The sequence below is a fragment of the Cryptomeria japonica genome, chromosome 8 (assembly GCF_030272615.1).
Source record: "Cryptomeria japonica chromosome 8, Sugi_1.0, whole genome shotgun sequence".
Lineage (NCBI taxonomy): Eukaryota > Viridiplantae > Streptophyta > Pinopsida > Cupressales > Cupressaceae > Cryptomeria > Cryptomeria japonica.
Genome location: NC_081412.1, coordinates 443252534 through 443280088, shown reverse-complemented (window position 1 = coordinate 443280088; position 27555 = coordinate 443252534).

Sequence of the window (27555 nt, the reverse complement as noted above, 5' to 3'; positions counted from 1 at the left end):
GTGTCTCAATCCAGTAGGCCATTGTGATCAAATCTATATAGGCATCAAATATTCTCCCATCCAAGGATACCTTATATCTTTCAGTGGTTTGGATGTAAAACATTCAATCTTTTGTTGCTTGGATAGTGGTTCTTCTAGCTTGTGGCATACCTCGTTAAATATTTTATCGTATTCTTTCACTAATTCATTCTCCTCCTACACTATATCCCTCGTCTTTCTCACACTTTTTGTAAACATACCCAAAGTAGAAAAAATTATCAACACATATTCTTTAACCTCATCCCAACTACTTCCATGTGTAGAGTATGTTTTGATGTACCATTCTAATTCATCCCTTCTCATTCAAGACACAAATTCCAATAGCTTAGATCTATCTTCTTTCCTTTCCTAAAGAAATTCTAATATTAAGAATATGCATTATGTAGCCTACGTGGTATCCTCGCCAAATACTAGAATCTTAATTGATCCTTCCATTGTCTGTGGTTTTCTTTCTAGTTTTTGTTTTTGGATTTGTGGACATCTCTTCTTCTTTTCTACACTCTAAATTATGTGGGGCTTTTGTTTTATGCTAATATCTCTCTTCAATTTCATGTCAAAGTACTCTCTTCCAAGTATTTCATCCCAAGTGACCTATTTCTCTTTCTCTTCTCTCTTTCCTTCTTCTCTATATTGTAGTATCTCTTCTACCGAAATCATTCTACTCATATAGATGAGGGGTTGGATCTTGATTAGGGGGTTGTGACTCTTCAAAACACCATTTCATCTTTTTGTTTGTAAGTGGCATTTCATTAGTTAAAGACCTTAATTCTTCGTCCAAATTCATTTTAAATTTTCCTTATTTTTCCATTTCCTTTCTCCTTAATTATTTTATGCTCTTATTAAGTGATTCTTCTAAATATTCCTCTTGTATGGGTAAGAACTTTTCTTGAGTTTCTAGGAATTCCATAAATCTGTCATCCAATTTGATTGTTATGTTTGATAAGTTTAGATTTATTTTAGGGTTCTTGGGAAGTTGTGGTAGGGTAGGATCCTCCATGCTACTACATTCCCAAGATAATAACCTTCAGGATCTTCCAAAATAATCAATATTCTTCTCCAAATTGGTTAAGAGTTGTCCCACTTTCTCCCAACATGAATTTGATTTCTTCAAGGTCTTAAATTATTCTTTCTTGTTTTCCTATCTCTTCTCCTCAGAAGCACCCACCTTGGTTTACTCAACTCTCCTCTTCTCCCCAGTTTGCATCCTTGTGTGGTGTGGTGCAAGAGCACCCAAGGCACCATTAGGCCTCTATGAGGCAAATTATGAAGTTTTTGTGTTTTGCAAGATAAAGGTTGTAAATAAGGTATTTTAAGACCATATGTGATGTAATAAGGTCATTGAGACCATTGGATGTTAGGTCAAGTCCTATTAGGGTCATATTGTTAATATTGCTCAAAATTTGTCAAATTGTCAAAAGTTGTCATTTTATGAGAAATAGGTCTCAATGGGTCAAAATTGGTGTTTAATGGTATGTAATGGTTTTTTGGATCTATTTGGACTTATATAAGTTAGTTTGATTCATGTTTCGGTCTAGGATCAAGTTTTAGACAAAAGTTGCTCATATTGTCAAAAATTGTCAAAGGCAACTTTGGTTCAAAAGGTGGTTATATCAGTTTGGAGGCCTTGGAGGAATTAAAATAGGCCCTTCCCATGAAAAAAAAGAGGTTGGATGAAAGATATTCTATGAGGAATACAAAAATTAATAAGGAAATCATTGAGTTTCTGTAATTTCCAAACGCAACAGTCTGTTCTTCAGCATGTTTGTCTATCAAAACTCGGTCATTTGACTTGGGAATTGATTGGAACTTGTGTGGGAATGAATCTATATTAATTTTATCTTTGTCTCATCTTATTTCATTGAGTTTTGAAAAGTAGCCATTTTAGTAAAAAAATGTCCAAACCCTACATAGGACTAGCAGCAAGCATAAAAAATGTAAAATTTTATTTCTATCCAATGTAATACCCCCAAAATGGGTAGAAACTTGTATTATACAATTATCTTTCATATGAATATTCTTTCAGGGCTCCATGCATCAATTTGCACGTCCCAAAAGAGGAGGATATGACTGGTTTTTAGTGTCTCAGTTTGAGAACATAGTGTGCGCATGGTTTTGGATAGTGTAAATGCAACAAAAGTGTTTGGAAGGTTTTGTAAATGAAGAGAGGGATGTGTGAAGGACCCCTAGGCATGATCCAAGTGTTAGGAGATCAATAAATCCAATCAATTCATGGAAGTTTATGACAACTCCCTTTTGTGTGTTGATTGTCACAGTAGGACAATAGTTTGAGTTTTTCCATTTTGCAAAGTTGAAGAGTTGCATTGTTGTTGAGTATGGTGTTAGGAAGAGAGTAGGGAATCCCTAAAATAGAGGTTCCATTTTTTTAAGACCAAATATTGTGCAATAAGCTAAGGAACATTGACTATCAAAACATACAATTATGACTGTCCTAAAAATAGTGAACCCTCAATAATCATTGTTATGTCGTTTTGGGTGGTTGGGGGGGTAGAGAGTCATGTGTAGGCATGTTGTGAAGTATTTGAAGGGATGTCGAAGAGTATTTGTGTTGTGAATTTCCATTTCATGGTGAAAGTGGAGATTGGAGTCTTAGTGTGGGATTGGTGTTAATCATGAGGCTACAAAGGGTGTTGATGGTGTATGAGTGTGGAAAAGTTGTCAGTAGGATCTAGTTATGTTGTTTTGTTATATTTGAGTATATACCAATGCTTGTTTGAGAGTCAATGAATCAAGAGTGTGTCTTGGGGGTATTGGAGAGTTTTGAGAAACTAGTGGTTTTGTGAGAGTTTGAAAGTTTGCTACCTATTGAAATAGGTAAGTTGGGAGAAAGAAATCACAAATTGGAGTTTAGTGTTGGATTCTCTACATCAGTGTCTTTTCTCTTTCAACAATGTGTTTTTATCTTCTTTCCTTATTGTTTGGGCTAGCCATAGTCACTTTTCTTGCTAACACATTTTTCTCCTTAATTTCTCTTACATGTTTCTTTTATCTCATTTTTTCATGGGTATTTTTGGTTAGATATTGCATTACTCCTTTATTCTTCCACATGGTAGTTATTCGTTAGCTTTTCTATTACTCACATATCTTCAAGGATCCTCTTCAAAATTTTGCCCCCTTTCCATTCCTCATCCCCTTGGTTCCTAACCCCCTCTCACAGGGTAGATATCAAAAGGATAGCGTTGTAGATTTTCACACCTTTTCATCTTCTTCTTTTCTCCTTTATTTGATTTCTACTTTTGAATTTTGAAAAGTTCCCCTAGTTTCCTTAGTAATGCCTAACCAAGGTCTCGACAACAAAACCAATGTTAGCAAGAAATATGAGGGACACGGACTAAAGTTCTAAGCCCTAATGAATTTTTTTAGTGTTGTACTTTATACCCTAGACTCAGTCCTATCGAGGGAACAAGAAATTAGATTTTGATAGGAGATTGATTACTTAACATATTATAAATAATACATCATAATGGAACCCAAAAGTATTTATATTATTTATTTAAATTAATTACACCATATGCATCCTCATATCTCCTTATATCCTTTTATATATTCACATTATATGCATTTATCTCTATCTTATAACTACTTTGTCTTCTAGTGATTACATCTCACAATATATTTCTATCTAAGAGATGGGTCGTGATCCATATATAGTATCCCTAATATGCATACTATCTCCCCATTCTTAGGCTCAACAAGCTTGATTCAACAAGATGTTGTATGTTCTCTAGGACTGTGTCTAAATATTTAAATCTAAAATCTTAATATTTAAAAACTATCAAATCTATTGTAAACATATAAACACAAAGATATAAATCACAATTATTAAAATCTAAACTATATTTTTTTAATAAAAACTACCTACAAAACTTTGTTTTTTTATTTAAAATAAAAAAATACTAAATACTAAAATAGAAAAAAACTAAAAAAAGGCCCACTTGGAGGGGTTGTTGGATGGATGTCAAGCTCCACAAATTGGGATCCTGAGTGCTTGCCTAATCGCTATCGGGGAAAAATTAGAACTTTTTTGAAATGGGAACTTGATTGAAACTACCAACTCCCATTTAGTTTTAATCGAGATTCTGTTTTAAAAATCTAGGATAGGGATCCCACCATGAATCAGTATCCTGTTTCATTTTCAGGTCTGAGATCACAAAGCGAAACAGGATCTCATTTCATTTCAATTAGGATCCTATTTTGTTTGGCCCAATTTTGCAATTTTGGCTAAATCTGAAACTTCCACTCTAAGTAGACTAAACTTCATGCATTTACCCTAAAATATAAAACAAAAACAAGCATATGCTAATATGAACACTAGATAATTTATTCTTTGTGGTTTTGTATAAGGATAAACTAAATAAGCACACTTGGCCTATTTGTTTTTATCTCAAAGAATAGAGCCCAAAAAATTGAAAAATTCATATTCTTGTTATAAATTTTTTATATTTAATAACTAAAGTATAACATGCATTAAAAAAATAATATTAAGTAACTACTAAAATAGATATAATCGATTAGAAATCAACAATTTATTTTGATTGAATAAGAAAATATAATAATTATGATAATAGTGGTGAAAAGGAGAGAAAGGCAACAAAGAATGTTATTGCAAATTCAATGAGACAAACTATCTTGCTTCATATTTGGAAAAGTAGATGTTTAGTTGTTTTCTCTAATCAAATTACTTGTCAGGAAGTGGAGATGCTATAGTTTTACTATGACGTTATGTTACAACTTCATTTTTTGTGTAGGCAGTTGGAGAAGAATGCCAACTACAACAAGCTTTTGGAGGAGATCAAGTACCAATGTGTGCAAAAGAATGGTTATGAAACTCTTCAAATTCCAAATGTAATGTGTGATCTATGAGTGAACAACTGATGTTTTGTATATTCTTATGTCACTTTTAGATACCTAGATTGCTAAGTATGTTGTAAAGGTTCTTATTCAGCCACACGTTATGATGTGTTGTAATTATCTTGGTTGTGGTTCTTAGACTAGGTTTTTGAGGCTCCTGTCTCAGCCATTGTAGATGTTTATGTTTAAACTATTGTCAGTTGTAATATTGTTTTGAGACCTTCTCTTTCATATTTAGCAATTCGTTTGAACTACTCATTATATTGTTTTATTTAATTTGTATTTCGCTTTGTTCAATAAAAAAAGTAATTACTATAAAGCATTTGAAGGTAGTCCAAGAGCTTGAAATTGAATGATATACAAAGCTAGCATGAGCTTTCTTTATTGCTCTATTATGTCCCCTTTTCAAAGTACTAAAATAATTAAGAAAAAATTAGAATAAAATTTTTAAGTGGTAACATTACTTTATAAGGAAAACTTAAACGTTATTTTAATAAAGTGGTCATCTAAAAGGGACATAAGGCCTCGTGTAATACTTAATCTAAAAATAAATTCTCAACATTTTAGATGCAATTTTAACAGGGAAAAGAAAATTAAAATTTAAGTGGATCAGAAAATTTATAAAGAATATTGAGTTCATCAAAGGATCACCCACGTTTTGTAATCAATTTTTTTTTTTTTTAAATTGTCTTAGTTTTCATTTGGGATTGGAAAATTAAAACCATGTTTTCCAAGTGAGGTGATTTCATTCAAGGATTGCATTTGTGCTCAAGGTTGGTGCAATTTATTTTTAGTTTCAATTTGCTACAATACAGCTACAATGTTATTATTGTCCCATTATAGTCCTTAATCATTGTGATGATTTATTTCAGTATTGATGATAAATGGTATTTTGAATTTTGTTGAATCATATTCCTAAGGGTTTGTTGTCATTGTTAGAAGTTATGTTTGTTGTTCACATCAATATTTGTAAGTTCCAAATTACTATCATGTCAATTAGACCACTTGAAAATATAAGGGTTTCATCATTCACTTTCATTACATAAATTTATTCATTGTTTAAAAATGTTATCATGGTTATATTAGCCTTTATAGTTCAATATATTGTTATAATTGATTATGTTTGGCATATGAGGGTTTCCATATCTATATCAATATTATTTATTTTCAAACCTACTACAATTTTCATGGTATTTTGATAAATGAAAGGTTTCCTAAATTTATTATTGCTATTAATATTGTCAATTTTAGCATTTATCCATTAGACTTTGGAATCTAAATTTTATTTTCTATACTTATGTTAGCTTCCACAAATAGGAAAAATTACATATTTCATAGGATTTGTAATTAGAGACATTATATTATTGGCTTTCAACTTGCAAAGATACAACATAGGCTTCTAAAATGACTAAAAATTTAGCAACCTAAGAAAACTTCAACTTCTCATTCTTTATGTAATGCCCCAAATTGAATTCTTAATACATTAGCCTAGCAAACATTTATTTAAATGAAACACAAGGAAATTAAGATACGACACTATCAAGTTGCATTGCACATCAATGTGCAACTAAGGTGTTGTGTCACACACAACACACCACACATGACACTGTCATTGCTCCAAGAAAGGTGGCACAAGAAAAGACTTACAATGCATGGGTAGGATGAAGGAATTATCTAACCAAATCCATCCCATGCATACTTGACAACCTTTATGACACCTAGGGAGAACCCAACCAAGATGAAGTATAACTACTAAAGGATCCCAAATCTCTACTAGAAAAGGTGACCACCATTTACAAACATAAGACACACTAATTGACCAAATAGGTGAAATGTCTCCCAACAAGAATTGTCCTAACACAAGGCCTAATCATCCCCAAGATGTTGTAACCATAATATAAACAATCAAATATGAATCTATTAGCATCCTTGAACATGATCTTGAGTTACTCCAATGGATACACTAGTCCCCAATTATAGTTCTAAAAGGAAGCTAAGGTGTAGAAAATACTTCCTAACAATAATCTAGTGGGAGAGATAACACAAATTTTCTTATAAATCTTAAACTACTATAGAATAAGAAACACATACAAAAGGAGATATGACATGTAAATAGATTAACAATAAACACAACATATATCATAAGGAAAACCCTTTCAGGCGAAAAAACCCCACACTCCAAAAGTCGCCCAATATATTATTCAAAAATCAACAATAGGATACAATATAATAGTAGAGAAAACTTCTCATAGCAGTATCACCAACCATATATCTGGAGGTAATAACTATGAGACTATTACACAAACCCCATCTCATGCACCTAAAATATAGGAGATACAATACATGAAACCATCAAACAGTATTACAAAACAATGAGCCAAAACCATTCAAAAAGTTCCACCCATCTTATCTCCAATCTAAGATGCAATATGATGTGTTAACACACACACCATCATGTGTAGCTCCCTTTTATAGCTGATTTATGTGTCCAACACGCTTTTTATAGTTCCTATTTCAAGATATCCAACTTCCAAAGGCCATAACTTTTGAACTAGGTGTCCAATTGACAAACTGTTTGAAGCACTAGAGATGTTGCAACATGCTCTATCAGGCTATAATTCGTTACACAGGTTATAGACACTTTCATGTCATTTAAAAGCCTCTAAGGCCATCAAAATTGAATCTAAAATTTTCTTTCACAACTTTCAAAAATATAAAATTTAATGTCTTCAAATCTAGACATGATATTACAACAAAATTTTATTGGCATGCTTATCTAATGAATCTAAAGCTTTGGAAAAAAAAATTGGTCTATTTTGCACTCAAATGAAAAAATTTCTATAAATAGTAACCTTAAGTAAATGCAAGGTTGAGACATCATTTTCCTAACAATCTCCCACATGTTGAACACCTTGCAAGAGAAAAGGGAGTATCTACACTATAATTTCATTGCTAGAGGCCATGAGGCCCATGAAATCTAAACACCATCTAAACTTCTCTATGCTCACCAGTTTTGTCAATGCATCTACAATATTTGTCAAAGTGTCAACCTTCTCTCTTTCACCTTCACATCCTCTACTATATATCTATAAAGTGGTGAAAAATTAGGGTTTCCACCACAAGAAAGATGAAAATCACTAATGTTTTCTTTGGGACCAATTACATTCAGAAAAGGGGTTGAATCCAATAGATTTAGTCACAAACCAACAAAGATAATGACTTAAAATATTGATTGGATTCATAGTGTGAAATGGTTTTCCCTCTTTTGTTTGTTGAATTGCTGAAATTATGAAAAAGTATTGGAAATGAGGGAAAAAACACAGAAATAGTGAGATATAATCATTTGATTGAGCTACTCACTTGGAACTAAGAAATATAAGTAGAATCTGATCTGATCCTCAAAGAAGCTCCCAAAATGTCGAGACCGTGGTGCTCGTCGCCTTGGTCCCCTAAACTTTTCACACACCAAAGGGGGAATAATTTATCACTATAAATAATGCCTATCCTAAATATCATAGCTCAACACCTATTTCTTGCACACATAAAAGAAAGGGAAATAGGTTGGGAATAGGGGTTTGCCTAAGTCAAACCCCAGTTTTGGAATTAACCATGAAATAGAGATAAAAGATAATTGAATTCTTGTAATTGAAGATTCTTCTTTTGAGGGAGATGTTGAATAATGATTGAAAACAAAAATGATATACCTCCTTCTAAAGTTTTGTTTGTCTCCACATGGGATTAGGGTTCCATGAAGTCTTTGACAAAATAGGATGTGAATGTCCACTTCAATACTTGAATCTTGACTTTGTTGTTGCTCCAAGGCTTGAAGGAAGATTGATTCCTTGCTCAATTTCTTGAATATTTGAATGTAGTCTTTTGTGTGCTTGAATGTATGTGTGTCTCTTATGTTTGTATCTCAAAATGAAAGGGGAAAGCCTCCTTTTATACTTTCCAGTCGAAAAACACATTTATTTTTTTACATGAGCCGACATGAGGCTAGGTTTCCTGATCATATTTGAAATAGAAAAAAGGGTTTAAAGGGGGGCATAAATGGGGAGGACCAAGGCAAGACACCTTGGTCTTACCCCATTTTAGGGCTAGGATAAGTGGCTAAGTTGATATAAATAATAATAACGGGGTCATCCTTGCATGGTGCAAGCAGAATAAGGTCCCAGTCAGGCCTAGGAGCACAAACACTAAGGCATGGACCCAAATGCAATCAAAATTCCCAAGGGGTGCAATTTTAGGATGCTACATTTATCCCCGACTTTAGCAGGAGTATGAAGTCAATCATAATCTTCGTAAAGTACAAGGGTTTACATTGAAAAACTTTCACCAAGGAGGCAAGATACACCAAGCCCTAGTGGACTTTAGGATCTTACAACTTCGATGACAAGATAAAAGGAACATCATGAGAGAAAGAGAAAGAGGGAATCATGGCTACAAAACTAGTAAGGTTCTATTACTATGTGTCATGAAAAGAAAAATACAAAAATTACAAAGAAAAAGACCAAGTTCACTAAGTAACTTAAGTACCAAGATATGCAAAAGAGAGATCATTGAGCAGAATGTATGCCCCTACATTAAAGAGATTGTGTATGCCTCATCGGGAGAAATTTCTTTAAGGTAGGATCTACTGAAAAAGGCAAGCATGTTATCACAATAATATGCCCCCAAGAAAGGACAAATCAAAGGATAATGATCACAAGACAAAAAATGCGAAGTGGTTTTACTTAACTCTGGGGTTAGTATGCTTTTTATGATAAATAGTGTATATCATGTATATTAATTTGCATAGAACTGTCCTCATCCCCCCAAAAAAGAAAAACCACCATGGAAGAAGGGCATATGGGTATCTTGAGTCAACATGGGAGAGACCAAAAGAGATCTCAACAATTTGCATCATCCTCAAGTAAACAACACTAGGAACAACAAATAGAAGAATTGAGAGACAAATAGAGGAAAGTCACAAACAAGAAAGAGAGAAGAGACGAGATAATATACGACACAAATGAAGCTAATCAAGAAATTCATCCGCCTTCCCATCTTGATGAACATTATTTTGGGAAGGTGGACAAAATTCAAGAGGAGCCGCTTCGAGCGGTAGATGGAGCTATCACAAGTTCCAAACAAGGACCATGGTCTACTGATGAATCACTTTGTTCATTACTAGGAGCTATGATTACTTCTTTTGAAAATTGTTTAGATAAATCATCGTCAAAATCAACATATTCATATTCATCATCTGAATTATTAGCATCAACATTTTCATCATGAACAACATTCTCACCTATTTCATCATCAAGATTGACAAAAATATGAGCTCTAATAGGAATAGAACTTAAACCATCATTTGTCTTAATAATTTTACGTCTTGGAGATTTAGGTTGAACCTCTTGGTTAGGAGAAGGTTGAGAAAATGTTATTGTGTCAATAGTTGGTGTCTTCGGGGAAGAAATGGTTTGGGAAGCAAGTTCATGAGCCTAGCACGATGTCTCTGTCGGCATTCTCTTGCACAACGGTTTTGTTTAGTTTTAGCTAAAGGTTGTGAAGGTTTAGGTTCAGTAGGCATATACTTCTTTTCTTCTTTTAAGGAAGGATGCATGGCAGAAGGTCTTTTAGATTGAACAATAGGAGATGTCAGGTGCTTTCCTTTGTAAGATGTAGGAGGTGAAATCGCACCATATAAAGGAGGAATAGAAGGTGTAGGAAGGAGATGAGGTCCATCATAAGGAGGAGGAATAATATGTTTATCCTTAGGAGGAAGAGGGATATTTTCTTTAGGAGAAGGATTATGGTCATCACTAGGAGTAAGACTAAGTGTTGAAGTTTTAGGTTTGCTCAAGGATAAAATCATCTCATTCTTCCATCTTTAATAAGATTGAAACAAAGCATCACTTTGAGGTTTAAGAGATTGGAATTGTTTAGACAAAAAATAATCAAGATTAACATCTCTTTGCCTAATCATGGGTTGGTACATGCTATGATTAATTGTTATGATCTTGCCATCAAGAAGGACTTTTAAGCACTTATGAATAGTATAAGGGATCGCTTTCATGGAAGAGAGCCAAGGATGTCCCAACTTCATAAGAAATTGTTTCGATGTAGGAATAACAGAAAAATTAACATCTAAAGATTTAGTACCAACCTCAACAAGAAGAGTAATAGAACTAATAGCGAGAGAAGAGAAACCATCAACTATTTTAATCACCACATCAAATTTATCATATGTCACTTGATGCAATTGTAAGGTATAAAGAAATTATTCAATTATCACATTAACCATACAAGCTATACCAATGAGCACCCCTCGTGAGGGTATGTCTTTGATTCTCACAGTGATATATAATGGGCCATTGGGTGCTTCAATAGTCTCACTAGGACCAAATGTAATGCATAAATCCTTAGGAGGTTCAGTTTATCAGTAAGGTTCACCACATCATTAGCCTTAAGGCCAAGATCAGTAGGAGAGAAGGAAAGATGATTAGTCTCAATCACATTAGTGGAATGGGAAGGTAAAGAATTAGTAAAAATTTGAAGATTCTTATTAGGAAGAGCTATAGATTTGTTTCCTTTATCATTCACACCAACCACAAATATGGTATTTTTATCAATTAAGTCTTGAATCTTACTCTTTAAGGAATAACACTTTCTAGTCTCACGACCAAGTTGACGATGATATTGGCAAATATCTTTGGAATCAAAGTAAGGTGACAAAGTCTTTGATGTATCAAGTGGCTAAATAGGGGGAAATTTCAACACAGTCCCTTGTAACAATTGTGTCATAATACTATGCAAAGATTTATTAAGAGGAGTGAATTCTTTTTTGAAATATTTGGACAAAGGAGGCACACTTGTTGTTGCGGCTTCTACTTGAGTGTTGTTGTTATCATTGAACTTGATGAATCTCTTATTCTGTTTGAACGTCTCAAAAGGTGGTTGAGCACTTTCACAATAAGGTGATAATTGTGAAGTACTATTCAAAACTACGTAAGGGAACTCAGAAAAGAGAAGTCTATCTCTAATGTCTTTTTGCAAGTTAGAAATGATGAAAATTCTTTGAATATCTTGATCAGGCATAGGAAAAGCAATTTGTGAATACAAAATGTTTATATCTACTAATAAAATCAGTCAAAGTAATCTTTGGACCAATATTATTGTGAAATTGTTGAATGAAAGCATTAGAAAATTGTTGAAATGAAGTAAAGGAATAAGGAGGCAAAGAAAAATACCATTGCAAATCTTTATCCCTAACTGTTCTAGAAAAATACTATTGCAAAGTTTGAAATGTTTTCACATGATTCAAGGGATCACATTTTCCATTATAAAGTTCCAATTGAGGGACTTCCACATGTTTAGGAGGGACAACACGAACAATGTCATTGGATAATGGGTTCGCTACATCAAATGTGGGTACACTATACTTAGATTAACTCATGGAAGCTAATTGTTATTTTAAGGAAGACAAAGTTTGGGCTAAATTATTGATGGTAGCTTTGGTGGATGAATTAAAATTGGACATGTTGGATTGAGAAGGAGCAACATTATTGTAAGATGGAGGAGCTTGAGAATAAGGAGGTGGGACACTATGGTAGGTAGGTATGGGAGATGATTGTGCAACAAATGGAAGACTCACAAGAGGAGGTATGAAGGAATTATGATTAGAGGAGTTTCCCCCTTGACTAACATGTGTAGGTATGACATTTTTTGTAGAGGTGGCCATGATGCTAGATGTAAAAGTGGGAATACTAGCCATAGGAGTAGTCATGGGAATGGAATGATTAACTTGACTATGAGGTTATGTATAACCAAGGACTTCAACACAACTCTTCATGGTAATAATATTAGTATCAACAATATGAGCTATACCATGCAACACATCAACACCAAGTTTATCACTTTGAACAATACTTTTCAATCCTTTAATTAATGGTAAAGCCTCACTTTCTAGGTATTGTTGACTCATCCACTATTGAAGATTTTCAAATTGATTGTAAATCTTCGCCAATTGGGCAACGGAAACCCTAGTTAGTGATTCATCCACATCATGAGTATTAAGGAAAGAATGAGGATAAACAGGGTCATTTGTAGAATTGGAAGAACCACCAACATCTTCATGGAACAAGTTATCCAAATTAGGCTCCATCTCCTTGGTAATTAAACCTTGGGAAGCCTTAATTCTACAACTTCTTCTCATGTGGATATTATAGGTTGGACTAATAGTAGTAAAACAAATGCACAAAGGAGGGAAATTTGAAATTTGAGATTGAATTTTAAAATAATTAAACAATGCAAAATTTTGTAAAAATCAATGTGCAATTAATTAAGCAAATTGATTTGTGATTTTGAAAAGATGAATTCATAAAATGGAGAGAGAATGAAATCCACTAGTAATGAATTTCAATTTTTAAAATTAGGGCTTTGTGAAAATAACCTCTTAATTTTTTTAAATTAATTTGAAATTGGATCTAAGATTGCAATTTTGAATTTGAAATAACATTAACAATCGGATATGAAACAATTAATCCAAAATTTAAACAACCCACAGGTTCAATTTGAAATTTAAAAAGTAGGGTTTTGAAATTAACCTCTAAATTTTTAAAATTCACTTGCAATCAAACTTGTAAATGAAAATTTGAATTTTAAATTGTATAAACACTCAAATTTGAGAACATAAATCAAAATTAAAGGTGAAAGAAGTCAAGTTCACCAAAATGTAAATTGGTAAAAAATTAGGGTTTCCACCACAAGAAGGGTGAAAATCGCTATTTTTTGCTTTGGGACTAATTACATTCAAAAGAGGGGTTGAATCCAAAAGATTTAGTCACAAACCAACAAAGATAGGGGCTTAAAATACTGATTGGATTCAAAGTATGAATTGGTTTACCCTCTTTTGTGAGCTGAATTGCTAAAATTAGGGAAAAGTGTTGGAAATGAGGATAAAAACACATAAACAATGAGCTATAGTTGTCAGATTGAGCTAAACACCTGCAACTGAGAAATATAAGTAGATTTTGATCTGATCCCCAAAAGGAGCTCCCAAAATTTTGGGATTCTGGTACCCATCACCCTGGTCCCCCGAACTTTTCATAGACCAATGGGGGAATGATTCGTCATTGTAAATAATGCCTATCCTAAATATTGCAGCTTCGTACATGTTTCTTGCACACAAAAAGAAAGGGAAATAGATTGGGAATAGGGGTTTGCCTCAGTCAAACCTCGGTTTTGGAATTAACCATGAAATAGAGATAAAAGATAACTAAATTGTTGTAATTGAAGATTCTCCTTTTGAGGGAAATGCTAAATAATAATTGAAAACCAAAATGATATACCTCCTTGTGCATTTTTGTTTGTGTCCACACGAGATTAGGGTTTCATGAAGTCTTTGACAAAATAGGTTTTGAATGTCCACTTCAATGCTTGAGTCTTGACTTTGTTGTTGCTCCAAGGCTTGAATGTATGTGCGTCTCTTATGTATGTATCTCAAATGAGAGGGGAAAGCCTCCTTTTATACATACCAATTGAAAAACACATTAATTTTCCGACATGAGCCAACACGAGGCTAGGTTTCCCACTAATATTTAAAATAAAAAAAGGGTTTAAAGGGGGGCCTAAATGGGGAGGACCAAGGTGTCCTATTGAGCACCAGGGCATGGTGCTCTGGTCCTACCCCATTTTAGGGATAGGATAAGGAGCGAAGTTGATATAAATAACAATAACGGGGTCATCTTTGCATGGTGCGAGCAAAATCAAGTCCTAGTAAGGACTGGGAGCACAAACACTAAGGCAAGACCCAAATGTAGTCAAAATTACAAAGGGGTGCAATTTTAGGCTGCTACAATATCAAACAAGATGAGGCTGAATACCAATGTTCTTTTTTCTAGCATGGCAAGTTGGATTCTTGTAAGAAAATAGAACTCTTACTGTCACAATAGATAGTAATCAACTGTGCATCAATCCCAATATATGAGCACAACTGTCTAAGCCAAATGGCTCCCTTACAAGCATGAGTAGATGACATATATTTCTTTATTGTAGACAAAGTGACTACAACTTGTCACTTACTCATCCAACGAATAGCACCAACATAAATAGTAAAGACATAACCACTAGTGGATTTTATGTTGTCAATGTCGCATGCCCAATCTAAATCCACAAACGCTAACAAAATGTCGAGGTCTAGTAGAATAACCATGATAACACAAGGAATACTTGGAAGTATCCCACAAATATCTAAACACTCTCTTAACTACGTCTCAATGTACCCATCTAGGATTAGCCATATATCAACTTAGGACTCCCACTACTTGGGTAGTGTCTAGTTTTTTACAGCCCATGGCATAGATAAGACTGCAATCAACACTTGCATATGGTACACTGGTCATGTCCTCCACCTCAGTAGGAGGTTTTGAACAATCTTTCATAGATAACTTCATTCTCAATGCAATAGGAACTATGATAGATCTCTATAAGCTATCATGTTGAATCTCTCCAACACTAAATTCACATACTTACCTAGCTTAAACAAAGCTTTTAGTTACCTTTATCTCTTCTGATCTCCATTCTTAGAATGTACCTAGCTACACCTAGATCTTTCATCTCAAATTTTGTTAACAACTAAGACTTCAAATCAAATAATAAATATTTAGTCCCAAACAATAACATATCCTCCACATATAATGCAATAATGAGAATGTGACCATTACCAATTTTAAAGTAAACACAATGATCAAATTTAGACTTTTGAAATCCCAAACTCAACAAATAGGTATCAAACTTTTCATAATTCATCCGAGGAGACTTCTTCAAATCATACAAAGACTTTTTCTACTGGTAAAACAAATCTTTTTTTACCTTTCACAAAAAAATGCTCTGGTTGTGACATATAAATCTCTTCCATCAAATCACCCTGAAGGAATGTTATCTTCTCACCTATTTGCTCAAATTCCCAATCATGAACTCTAGCAAGTGATAACAAAAACTGAATAGATGTCATCTTTACAACCCCATAATATATTCCCTCAACCTAGGAATAACCCTTCATGACCAACTATGCTTTATGATTCTCCACACTGCCATCAGAACCCAACTTTTTCTTGAACACTCATTTGCATCTCAAGGGTGTAGGTCCTTCAAGCAAAGGTACCATATTTTAAGTATTATTCTTATTTTAATATACCATCTCATCATTGATGTCTTTCATCCATGAATCCGCATCACTCATACCCATAGCCTCTCTAACAATCCTAGGCTCATTCGTGTTAGCAATCAAGACAACAATACAATTGGAATGAAAAAATGAATAACCAAATCTATCTTATTGCTACTTGATTATTATAGGCCTCCTTAAAGACAAAGGTTCAAGTTCTTCATTTCTAGATCTCTCCTCATCATTAGGTCCACTAGAAGCTCATAGTTCTTTTTTCTTAGGTGTAGAAGTAATTTTAACTACCTCCTTATTTCGTTTCTCCTCTTTCTTTTGTTGTAGCCCAACAGTGGCAGGTTTCATCTCTCTGAAAATGACACTTCTATAATAGAGAACCTTCTTAATCACTAGATCCCAAATCTTGTACCCTTTTATACCAACACCATAGTTGATAAAGATACACTTAATATTGTTCTCCAACTTATATCCTTTTTCACTTGGAACACGACCATAAGCTTCACAACCAAATACTCCAAGATGTCTCATAGAAGTATTTTTTCCTCACCACACCTCCATAGGTGTCATATCAACAAATGTTGATGTAGGAGATCTACTAACTAGATAGCAGGCAGTGACTATAGCTTCAGCCCAAAATTTATGTTTGAGATTAGCACCACTAAGCATATTCCTAGTCCTCTCCATTAGTGGCTTGTTCATCCTCCCTACAACTCTATTATGTTGAAAGGTGTATGGATTTTTTTTATGCCTCACAATCCCATGGTTCTTACATAACTTGTCAAAATATACTAAGCAAAACTCATCATTGTTTTCAATCTTAAAACACCTAATCTCTCTAGTAGTTTGATTCTCAACAAGGGCCTTAAACTCTTTAAACCAACTAAAGACTTCAAAACTTCTAAGAAAATAAAAAAATGTCCTCCTGTAGTCATCAATGAAAGAAATGAAATACACAAATTTTAAAATCAAAGGAAAATTAACACGATTAAAAAAACCCAAATGTGTTAAGTCAAACAAACTAGAAGATTTGTGAGAAAAAAATAAAATTGAACACGGTTTAATTTACCATAAATGCAATGTTTGTGGAAATTGAAATCAAGATTACAATCATCAAGACCCTCAATGAGGCATTTATTTTTCAAGGTTTTGAGACCCTTCTCACAAATGTGACCAAGTCTTTGGTGCCATAGCATTGTCTTCTCCACTGGGAGTTTCATCTCCAAAGCATCAACACCCTTAAGTACCTAGAAAGTGTGACCATCAGATGTAAAGAAAAAATCCTCTTCACAACCTAATTTGATGGTGAGGATGAAGAATCTAGAGCCCTCTTCTTGGAATAAATAGAAGCACTATTACACTAAATTGTGTGTGCATCCAGCTTATACAAGGTGCCTATCCAAACACTTTTAGCAAGGACCATAGAATCTCTATTCATTTTACATCCTCACAAGAAAACAAGTTGCACACCCATATCACCCAATTTACTTATAAAGAGTAGATTTCATATCAAATTTGGGATGTGCATTACAACATCAATCCCCTTCACTCTGCCATCAAGGAATCTAATATTGACTCTTCCACGACCATCTTCAGATGAGAGACATCACCAAGATACACCTTCTTACCATCATATTCTTCATACTTTGAAAACCAACTCTAATGTGAGGTCATGTGAAAAGATGCACTCGAATCTATCAACCACACATCTTCTAATGCATGTGTTTCCAAGGCTATGACAAATAATTCACAATCATCTTCAGAGAATTTGTTTGATTTTGAATCAGAGGATCTCTTCTTCTTTTTCTCCTCCTTACATTTTTTCTAGATTTGACCAGTTTTGCCGCAGTTCCAATATTTTGCCATGAACTTTCTAGGAGACATAGATCTCCCAAGATATTTGAATTTTACTTTATCATATGTATTATCCTTCTTGTCCTTCTTTTATTGTGTAGGAGCACCTTTCTAAGGTCTTCCTCCTTTTGGTTTTTGTTGGTGTTTTGCTTCTTTAAGAAGCCATTGTAAATGTAATAAGAGCCATGAGCTCATTAGTCTTAATTAGGTCCTAATTTAGATCATCGGTTCTCATTTCTTGTGGAGGAGAGGTTATGTGTGCCATTGATGAGTTTGGGGTCCTTTTAGCATGGTGGTGTCCATAGGATAACCTAATGTAGGCCTAGGAGTTAAGAAAGGCAACTTTGGAAAAGTTGCTCAAAAGTTGCAAAAAGTTGCATGACAACTTTTCAAAGTTCTCAAGCAACTTTTCCACATAATAGGTCAAAAACCTTAGTTTAGCGTGGAAAAACCTAATTTTGGCACACAGACCAAGGAAAGGATACTATATATGGTTTCAAACCCTAAAATGATGGGTTGGATGTCAGATTGTACGGCCAAGAGTAAAGATCTTGACTGTGACTGGGTTTTTGTTGCCAATTGGCACAAATGAAGCATTAACAGGTTGATAATGGATTGTTTTATGAACTAAACAGTGTTGTGAATCTTGCATTGTATTTATACTTTCATTTTGAGCACTTAGGGTAGATTCTTGTGCAGGTTTTTGTGTGTTTGTAATTATTTTTGTGAAGTACTCTGTCACTGTCCAGTTTTGGACTGTTTTGAGAAATGGAATGATAACTCCTATCCCCATTGTGGAATCACCATGAAACCATGGGGAATAGGATTACAGACCCTGTACATTACTTCAAAGCAAGCAGGGCCCTTGAAGATGTAGGGAAGTCTTTCAAAGACCCACTCCTAGGTGAGACTAGACTGTGCCCGGCTAGGAAGGGTTGAAGTTGCAGAGGTCCATGAGAGCAAGGTAAGACAAGGAGGGAGGAACCCTTTCGAGGAGGTGTAGAGGGATGTGTGAAGAACCATTTGTGAGAAGGAGGAGCTTCCACCAATCCAGATAAGGTGGCAAAGTCAATAAACCATCACTGTGACCCAAGCAGGCCTTAAAACCCTTGTAAAAACCCTCAAAAACCCCAAAATTCACCTAGGGCAGTGTACGAACACTTGGAGGCCCAAAAATAGAAAAATATTTGAGCCCTTGCCAAATGATTAGTAGTCCTTTTGGGAAGTTTCATAGGTATGTGCATCGTTTGCAAGAGGGAGCCCTAAAAGTCCGGATTGGAGGCCTAATTGGGCACATTCCTTGTAGCCCTATTTTGTAGGGAAAAAGCAAAATAGTGAGATCGGTAAGGAGTTGGAAGGTTAAAACCTCTTGGGGGCACATGAATGGATGGATAACCATGTCAGAGACCTGTCCTAGCCTTGCTAGGACCTAAGAAGGTGAAGAAGGAGCTAAACCCTTATTAGCCTATGTGAGGGTTTTTGGTGCTTGAGAGTAGATGTGACTTAGGGAGGAAAATCACAGATTGTTGGTGGGTGGATTGGGCAAGGTCAGGGGATTCCACAAGCAAGGGAAGTCCTAGAGACCCTAGGGTGTGGTAGAAACACCTGGTGATCCAAGGAGAGGATCAAGGAGCATAGACTTGGCTACTTTATCCCATACCCATTCCCATCATTTTATGATCTACCATGAACCATAAGAGCCTCCTTAATTGACTCAAAAAATTTCCTCCATATTTCTTCAAAAGGTAACAATGTTATGACCTCGTCCATCTTGAACTTGGTGGTTGTACTCTTAATAGCCATAATAAGGTGGCCCTATGAGTTAGGTAAAGAACACACGAGAAGCATGTAACGATCCTCCTTCTTGATTTTATCACCAATAGAACCCAACTGAGAAATAATCATGCTAGATGCATTGAGATGATCAACAACAGATCCTCCATCTTCTATCTTCACAAATACACCTTTCTTAAGAAAAGCTTGTTTACCAAGGACTTAATTTGATAAACATCTCCAAGATTCTTCCAAATATTCTTCCAAAGATCCTTCATAGTCTTCTATTCATAGACATTTAACATAACAATGTCTACTAAACAAAGCCTTATGAGGCCCTTAGCTTTCCAATCCATCGTATCCTAAACATATTATGCTATAGTTTGAGGTTTTTTTCCAAATATTGTAGCCCACATATTTCGATTTACGAGCATATAGTCCATCTCTAACTTCCACATTTTGAATTTACTATCATTAAATTTCTCCATATCAATTTTTGCAAATGTGCTTACCATCTTCTTCATGCAACAAAATTTAAAAAATACTCTACAAAATATTCCATTTAAATTGAGATCAACATAAAAAACTCTCTACCCAACAACAAGACTAAGACTGGTCAGGCTTTGATACCAATTGAAATGAATCTAACATGCAAAAAATGCTTACTAACATTAATCTAGTAGGGGAGATAACGCAAAATTTCATACAAATATTAAACTGTTACAAAATAAGAAACACATACAAAGGGAGGTATACAACATGCAAATAGATTAACAATAAACACAAGATATATCATGGGGAAAACCCTTTCAGAAGAAAAACTCCACATTCCAAAATCTACTCAATATATTATTCACAAATCAACAATAAAATACAACATACTTGCAAAGAAAGCTTCTCACAAAGCAACCAAAGATCTGGAGGTAACTCAATAGCTATAAGACTCTTACACATAAACCTCCATCTCATGCACCTAATATATAGTAGATATAATACATGAAACTATCAAACGGTATTACCAAACCATGAGCTAAAACCACCCAAAAAGTGGTGCCCAACTTATCTCCAGTGCAAGATGTTTTATGGTGTGAACACACACACCAACACATGTAGCTCCCTTTTACAACTCATTAATGTATCTACATCCTTTTTGTATTTCCTATTTCAAGAGATCCAATTTCCAAAGGCCATAAATTTTGAACCAGGTGTCTAATTGATGAACCATTTGAAGCATCAAAAAGTTCACAACATGCTCTATCAAGCTATAACCTACTAGGATAATTACAAACACATTCACACCATTTTGGAGCCTCTGGGGCCCTCAAAATAGAATCTGAATATTTTGTTCACAACTTTTAAAAACATAAACTTTAGTACAAGAATGAGATTAAAAAAAATGGATATCAAAACTATATTTTCCAAATATAAATGGAATTATTCACCGCGAGTAATAGTAATTAATTTTATTCTTTTCTTATATTGATATATATTTTATTTTTTTACATGTATAAACTATGTATATAGATAGACATAAATCAATACATAAAGATCTATGTCTACGTGCATAAACTCTTTTCATACTGGGATTTCATTATTTTTTTCTTTTTTTTTTTTCTATTTTTGTATATGCGTTCTCTATTCTAATCGCATCTTGATACTTTGTATCACATCTCAAACACAAATTGAAAAATATTTGATGGTTATGACTAATATAATCTAATAAAAACTTAAACTATTATAGGAGCTTTCCTTTTTGTACATGAGATGAGCGTGGTAAAAAATTAAAAATCTTTAAATCTAGACATGATCTTGCAACAAAATTTTACTATCATGCTTATCTAACCATTTTGAAGCTTTGGGGAAAATTTTGAACTAATTCTACTCAAATGAAAAAATTACTATCAATAGTAACCTTATGTAAATGCAAGGTTGAGACACCATTTTTCTAATAGATTCCATGTCACCCACCTATGTATCACCCATAGGTCTACCTTATTGTGCTAGGAGACAAACACACTCCAATAATAGAAATAAAACTTACACAAATGACAAGCACCATACATAGAAAACAAACATATACACCATACAATCAAGATCCCAACCAATAACCAACACGGCTAAAAATGGTTCTCACATTGGGTAAAAACTTTACTAATTCTGGAATTGTTCAGGTTGATGCTTTGCCTGTTGGGAGACACTGCACTTCTGAGAAGGAGGGTGTTTCTAGTGCTCTTTCTTAGAATCTTCATGGATCAGTGTTGGGTTCATCGGATTGGTTTGATGAGGCTGCTAAGGTGAAAGGGGGTTGGATTACTATTAAGGGAAAGAAATCTAAGAAGTCTACACCCTCTTTTGACATGACTCTTTGTTCCCATAAGGGCAATACTTAAGGAAAATCTTGAGGGTCCTTGTTTGTGGATGTTTGGATTGTTACCCGTATGGGTTTTTGTTGGTTCTTTGGCTGCCATATGTTGTTGGCATTTGACTGACCCGGTAAAGATTGTTGTTGTTATGCAACCAATATATGATTAGTTAGTGAATGTGATGAAGAGATTGAGATTCATGTTTGATGACTAAGTTTTGTGTTGTCATTGATGGCAACAATGTTTTTGTAGTCATCTAAGTCTTAGAAGCCAACCGATATTGGTTAACCAGTACAAAAGGCAGTTTTACAGAGAACTGGTAATTAGGATCTCAACTGGTAAACTGAGACAGAGTTGCATTCTAACAACCGGTACAAGCGATTCATGAAGAGTTGGATGATGTGATTTTACAACGATGTTGGTGACAGGTATTTGGAGCTATGTTCTCAACTGCATTGGCAGGTTCAACTGGATGAGAGAGATTTGATTTACAAAACACACAAACTGGTAGAACACTTAACTAGTAGTGATTTAGTCACTTAAATTGGCAACACGACACAAGTTTCAATTTGTTCTGTCCGTGGCCAACATATGTAAAGTGTGCGATGTAAGTTTGTCTAGATTCATTGAACCTGGGAAATTGTTCCAAGGTTGTAGCTGACTAAATGTAAATGTTTATAAAAAGTGTGATGAGGTATAAAGTCGATATGTGTGTGTGAAGAGAGAATTCATGAGTGAATATTGTGAATGTGTTTGTGCGGTGATTAGGGAAGTTTTGTAATGAAGTGTTGTTGATGTTTTAAGGATCGGAAGTGGATCTTATCCGACACAGAAGGTGTTACTTGAAGATATTTTCACTGTTGTTTTCCTAATAGTTTGCAGCAGCAAAATCCCCTAACCGGGTAGGTCCTAACAAGCCTTAATATGTAAATCCCCTAACAGGGTAGCTCCGAATCAAAGTCTTAAATCCTCTTGTGAGGTTGACCCTAATAAGTCATTTCTCATAACAAGGCTTATCATTCAAATCCCTTAACTGGATGACTCTTAATCAGGTTTGCTCCTAACAGGGCATAGTTGTAAGACCTTAACCGGTCAAGATTTATATTCTGCAAATAGTGAATCTTGTGGGTACCAACTCCCACCGTGGTTTTTCCCTTTTCAGTTTTCCACGTATAATCTCTTGTGTTATGTGGAATTTATTTTATTGGGCATTAGCTTATGTTGTGATATTTCTTATGTGCTTGATAAGTTATAAGTTGTTAAAGTTGGTGATCAAATTTATATTGTTTTTACTTGCACTGATTCATTGTCATGTCCCCTCCTGGATCGTTATAAATATACAGAGAGAGAGACCCTAAATGAATTTATATAATAATTACCAACAAAGGAATATTTGAAATTTATTTATTTATTAACATTTATTATTTATTATTAAATATTAATTATTGTTTCATTTATTTATTATAAATGAAACAATTATTATTAATTAATATAATAGTTAACAACGAATGATTATCTAAAATTTATTTATTTATTAATATTTATTATTAATAATATTAATATTATTATAAACATAATTAATATATTATAAACAAATACAATGTAATTAGAAACAAGTAAAAGTCATCGCAAATGAGTTGACTCATTGTTAAAGGTAACATTTGATTAAAGCACTAATTACAAAGACAAATAAAAGGTGGTAACAATTTCATGAGTGTTTGTGATTACTACAGCAACTATGATTGGTATATAAATAGCGATCCACTATTATTAATAATAATCATATTACTATTAGCAGCCGAGTTACCTATTGTAGCGAACCACTATTATTAATACCGATATTATTAATAGTGATATATTTATGAGTTAACAAAGTCATTTATAAGTAAATCGGTCTTATTAAAATAAAATGATTCTGTGAAGAAATGAATCAATTTAGTTAAAGCACCGATTGAGGAAAAGTCATATGAAACGATGCATCAATGAAGGTTATTGTTACACATGCAACAAGTATGGGCATAGATCTATTGAATGAAGGTATGGAGCTAATAATCCAACACCTCACATGAATCAGAGATCTGTTGGTGATTGGAGAAGGAATTTCAATGACCGGAGAAGTCCAAATTGGAAGAGACCCTATGCTAACTGGTCTAGTCCATATGAGATGGAGAAAAGAATGAATGTGGTGTGCATAATTTGTAATAACTTTGGTCATGTGGCTATGAACTGTAGAAGAAGGACTAGCAAAGGCAATGTTGCACCTTGGAGAGCTTCTAGTATGGCTTGTTATCATTGTCATAAACCAGGAAATATGGCAAAGTTTTGCAAAGCTAAAGTGAACAAACCGACGAATCAATTAGGTGACCGGAAAGGGAACATGAAAGTTGATATCGAGGAGACCATAGCAGAAATGAATAAAATTTGGAAAAAGAAGGATGATGAGATAACTGAAGTAAAATCATCTAAAGATCCTATTTCTTCACCTAGTGTGGAGAACCCTTCATCAGCAAACTAAGTTGTTTAAAAGCTTAGGGGGAACTTAATGTTAGGTCTATATTAGAACCCCCTGAAGGACCATGAGGTATGTTAAATCTACATACTTTGATGTAATATGATGTTAAGAAGTAATTTTGTGATCAAACCGGTAGGTTTGATGTGCTATGTGAACCGATATTGTGTTTTAAGACATTTTAGGGTTTTACCAGTAATGGCATTTAATGCGATGGAGATTGGGGAATTAAAGGAACTTTTTGAATTTTATTTGTCACATTGCATTTTGTATGAGCACTTGAAGAGAGAATAGAGAATAGTTGAATTTGTGTTTGCAACATCTAACCTGTTTGACAGAGATTCGAAGTGATCGGCAATCGGTTTAGAGAACTTCGTCGGTGTCTAAAACCCTAGTGCAGAAGCGGGAAAAGGTATTTTTCAGAGATCTTGCAATCTATTTCTGAAGTTTGATTTGTTGAAACATCTAGTTGATATTATCGATAGGCCGCGACTTGAATTCAAAAGACATCCATTTAAATCCGAAGAAACTGATCTTGTCAAGGCCCTATCTAGAGTACCCTACGGTGTATTACATGTTGAAGATGTTAAATCATTTTACCATTGCAAAGTGGAAGATCTGGGTATGGTTGCCATTTTTTATCAATATAGAGCGCTATGTGATGAGAATGGTATTTTAAAGGACCAATACAAGAAGGTTACCGACAAAGGGTTTCATCATGCACTCAATTTCATTGATGACTTTGTTGATGAACATGTTAGATATGTGCTTCATAGGATAAATGATCAGTTTATGTGACTTGACCAACCACATAAAATTTCTAAGGAACCATTCACGTAGTCACCGAAATTTGATCAACCAATGAGGTCCCTTTACTGAGATCTGTTCCAAAGAATGATGTAGAAAACCTAATAGGATCCAAATGGGATGGCAGAGCTATGATAGTGAACAATATCAGTGATCCGACAGTGAAATATGCTTCAATGGTGATTGGTTATAGAGTATATTACTCAATCAGAATGAACAGTGTACCGGTAGCTGCTATTCATACTGCTTATCGAATGATACAATAAGATGTTGATTATGATCTATCTAAAGCATTGAGAAGTCAATTGATGCTAAACCCGGAGGCCATTAAGAAGGACAAAATATTGAGGTTCAAATTTGGTCAACTTATTCTTAATCTATTATTTTATTTTCAAAATTATTTTCCTAGTATTGGAGATATTCAATGGATTGGAGGTACACCTTCTTTGATGCAAATGAAGAATAGCATTAGGATGCTAGGTAATGATTTTGATAAGATTGCATGGGGATACTTCAAGTATTTTCAGAAGAAAATGCATGCAAGAGAAAGGATACCAGCAAAGGTAGTCAACCAGTATGAGAAAACAATTTATTTTATGGTGGACATAGATACTTGTATGATGGAAGGAGTAGAACCCCAGACTACTTGGGTTATGCCAATGGGGCATCAAGTTGATAAAGAACTACTAATTGCATATGTTAACCATCTACTTGGACAAACAATTGATTCAACAACAAAATGTTTTGGCACTTACAAGGAGAAATCCCTTCAAGTGCACTCAGAACTTTACCAACTGGTGATAGCTAATAAATTTAGAAAGGAAGTTGAAGCCTTTGCTGAGCAAGCTGGATTCACAAAGGAAGCCATTGCTAAAGCTATAGCAAAGCATGCTACTCAACATGCCTAATTTCTAGTAATCCAACCGACACCTCCACCAGTATGCAAACTAGAGCTAGAAAAGGGAAAGTTATAGAAAAAGAGAAACCAGCAATTGTAATGAAAGATAAACCAACAATAAAATCTTCAAAGATTTAGTTCCAGAAAAGAGGAAAGGTTGTTCATCCTCCAACTGAACCGGTTAAACCTGGTAAAAGAAAGAAGCAACAAGCTCAAAAACCAGCACCGACAGATGCAAATGATGAAGACATTGAATCTAAGAAAGAGAAGAAAGTCTTAAGGACTAGTCGCAAGAAATCTAAGGTTGTTGGAACCTCCACTGTCAAATTTGTGGAGAAACTGGTAAATAAACCTACTACTCTTGATAAATTGTTAAGAAGTATTATGAAATATAGTGTTCTTAAGGGATTGAATAATCTATATGATAATCTTGGTGAGAATGAACAAAGGTTAATAGAAGATGTAGTTGTGTATATGATGAATAAATATAGTAAAGCCCTTATTGAGTTGCAAGGGCAAATTTCAAATTCATTATACAACAAAATTGATGCAAGGTGGCAGGCTGCAATGAAGCAAGACAAAGGATTTGTTGAGTATACACTCAAACGTCTTCAACTGGAAGCCACAAAGGAAGAATTAGATGATATTTTGTTGAATGCAAAATCTTCCTTTAGATCTAAGAAAAGACTAACAAGGATGTTAATTGGTGACTCAATCAGTCTAGCAAGAGACTAAAATTTTGTCAAAGAAGTCTTTAGGTCTAATTCCTTCTAAAGAGGAATATGATAAGGATGATGAACCTGTAAAGCTTAAGGGTGAAGATTTTCTAGAAGGTATTAAACCTACTAATTTTAAGCTCGATGAAATTGTGTTAGATGACCAACTGGTGAACACACAAATAGAACCGGCATTTATTCCTGATGATGATAATGGTGATAATGTTGATAATATAGATGTGTGTGATGTAGATGTTAGATGTCTGAACAACATGAGCAGAATCAGGAACAGGAAGGAAAGAAAGATGAAGAAGAAAAGAAGGATGAGGAGCCACTGGTGGATAATTAGACTATAGATACTCAACCACCACCGGTAACAAACATTAATGAAGATAAGAAAGAAGAGAAGACTAAAGAAACTGAAAAGGAAAAAGGAAGAAGATAAAATTGAAAACAAAGAGGGGATAGAGGAGAATAAGGTAGAAAAGACTAAACCCATAGTGACACCTTTGTCACTTGATTCCAAAAAGAAAGGTGTTGATGAAGAAGATGATGATGATGCATTA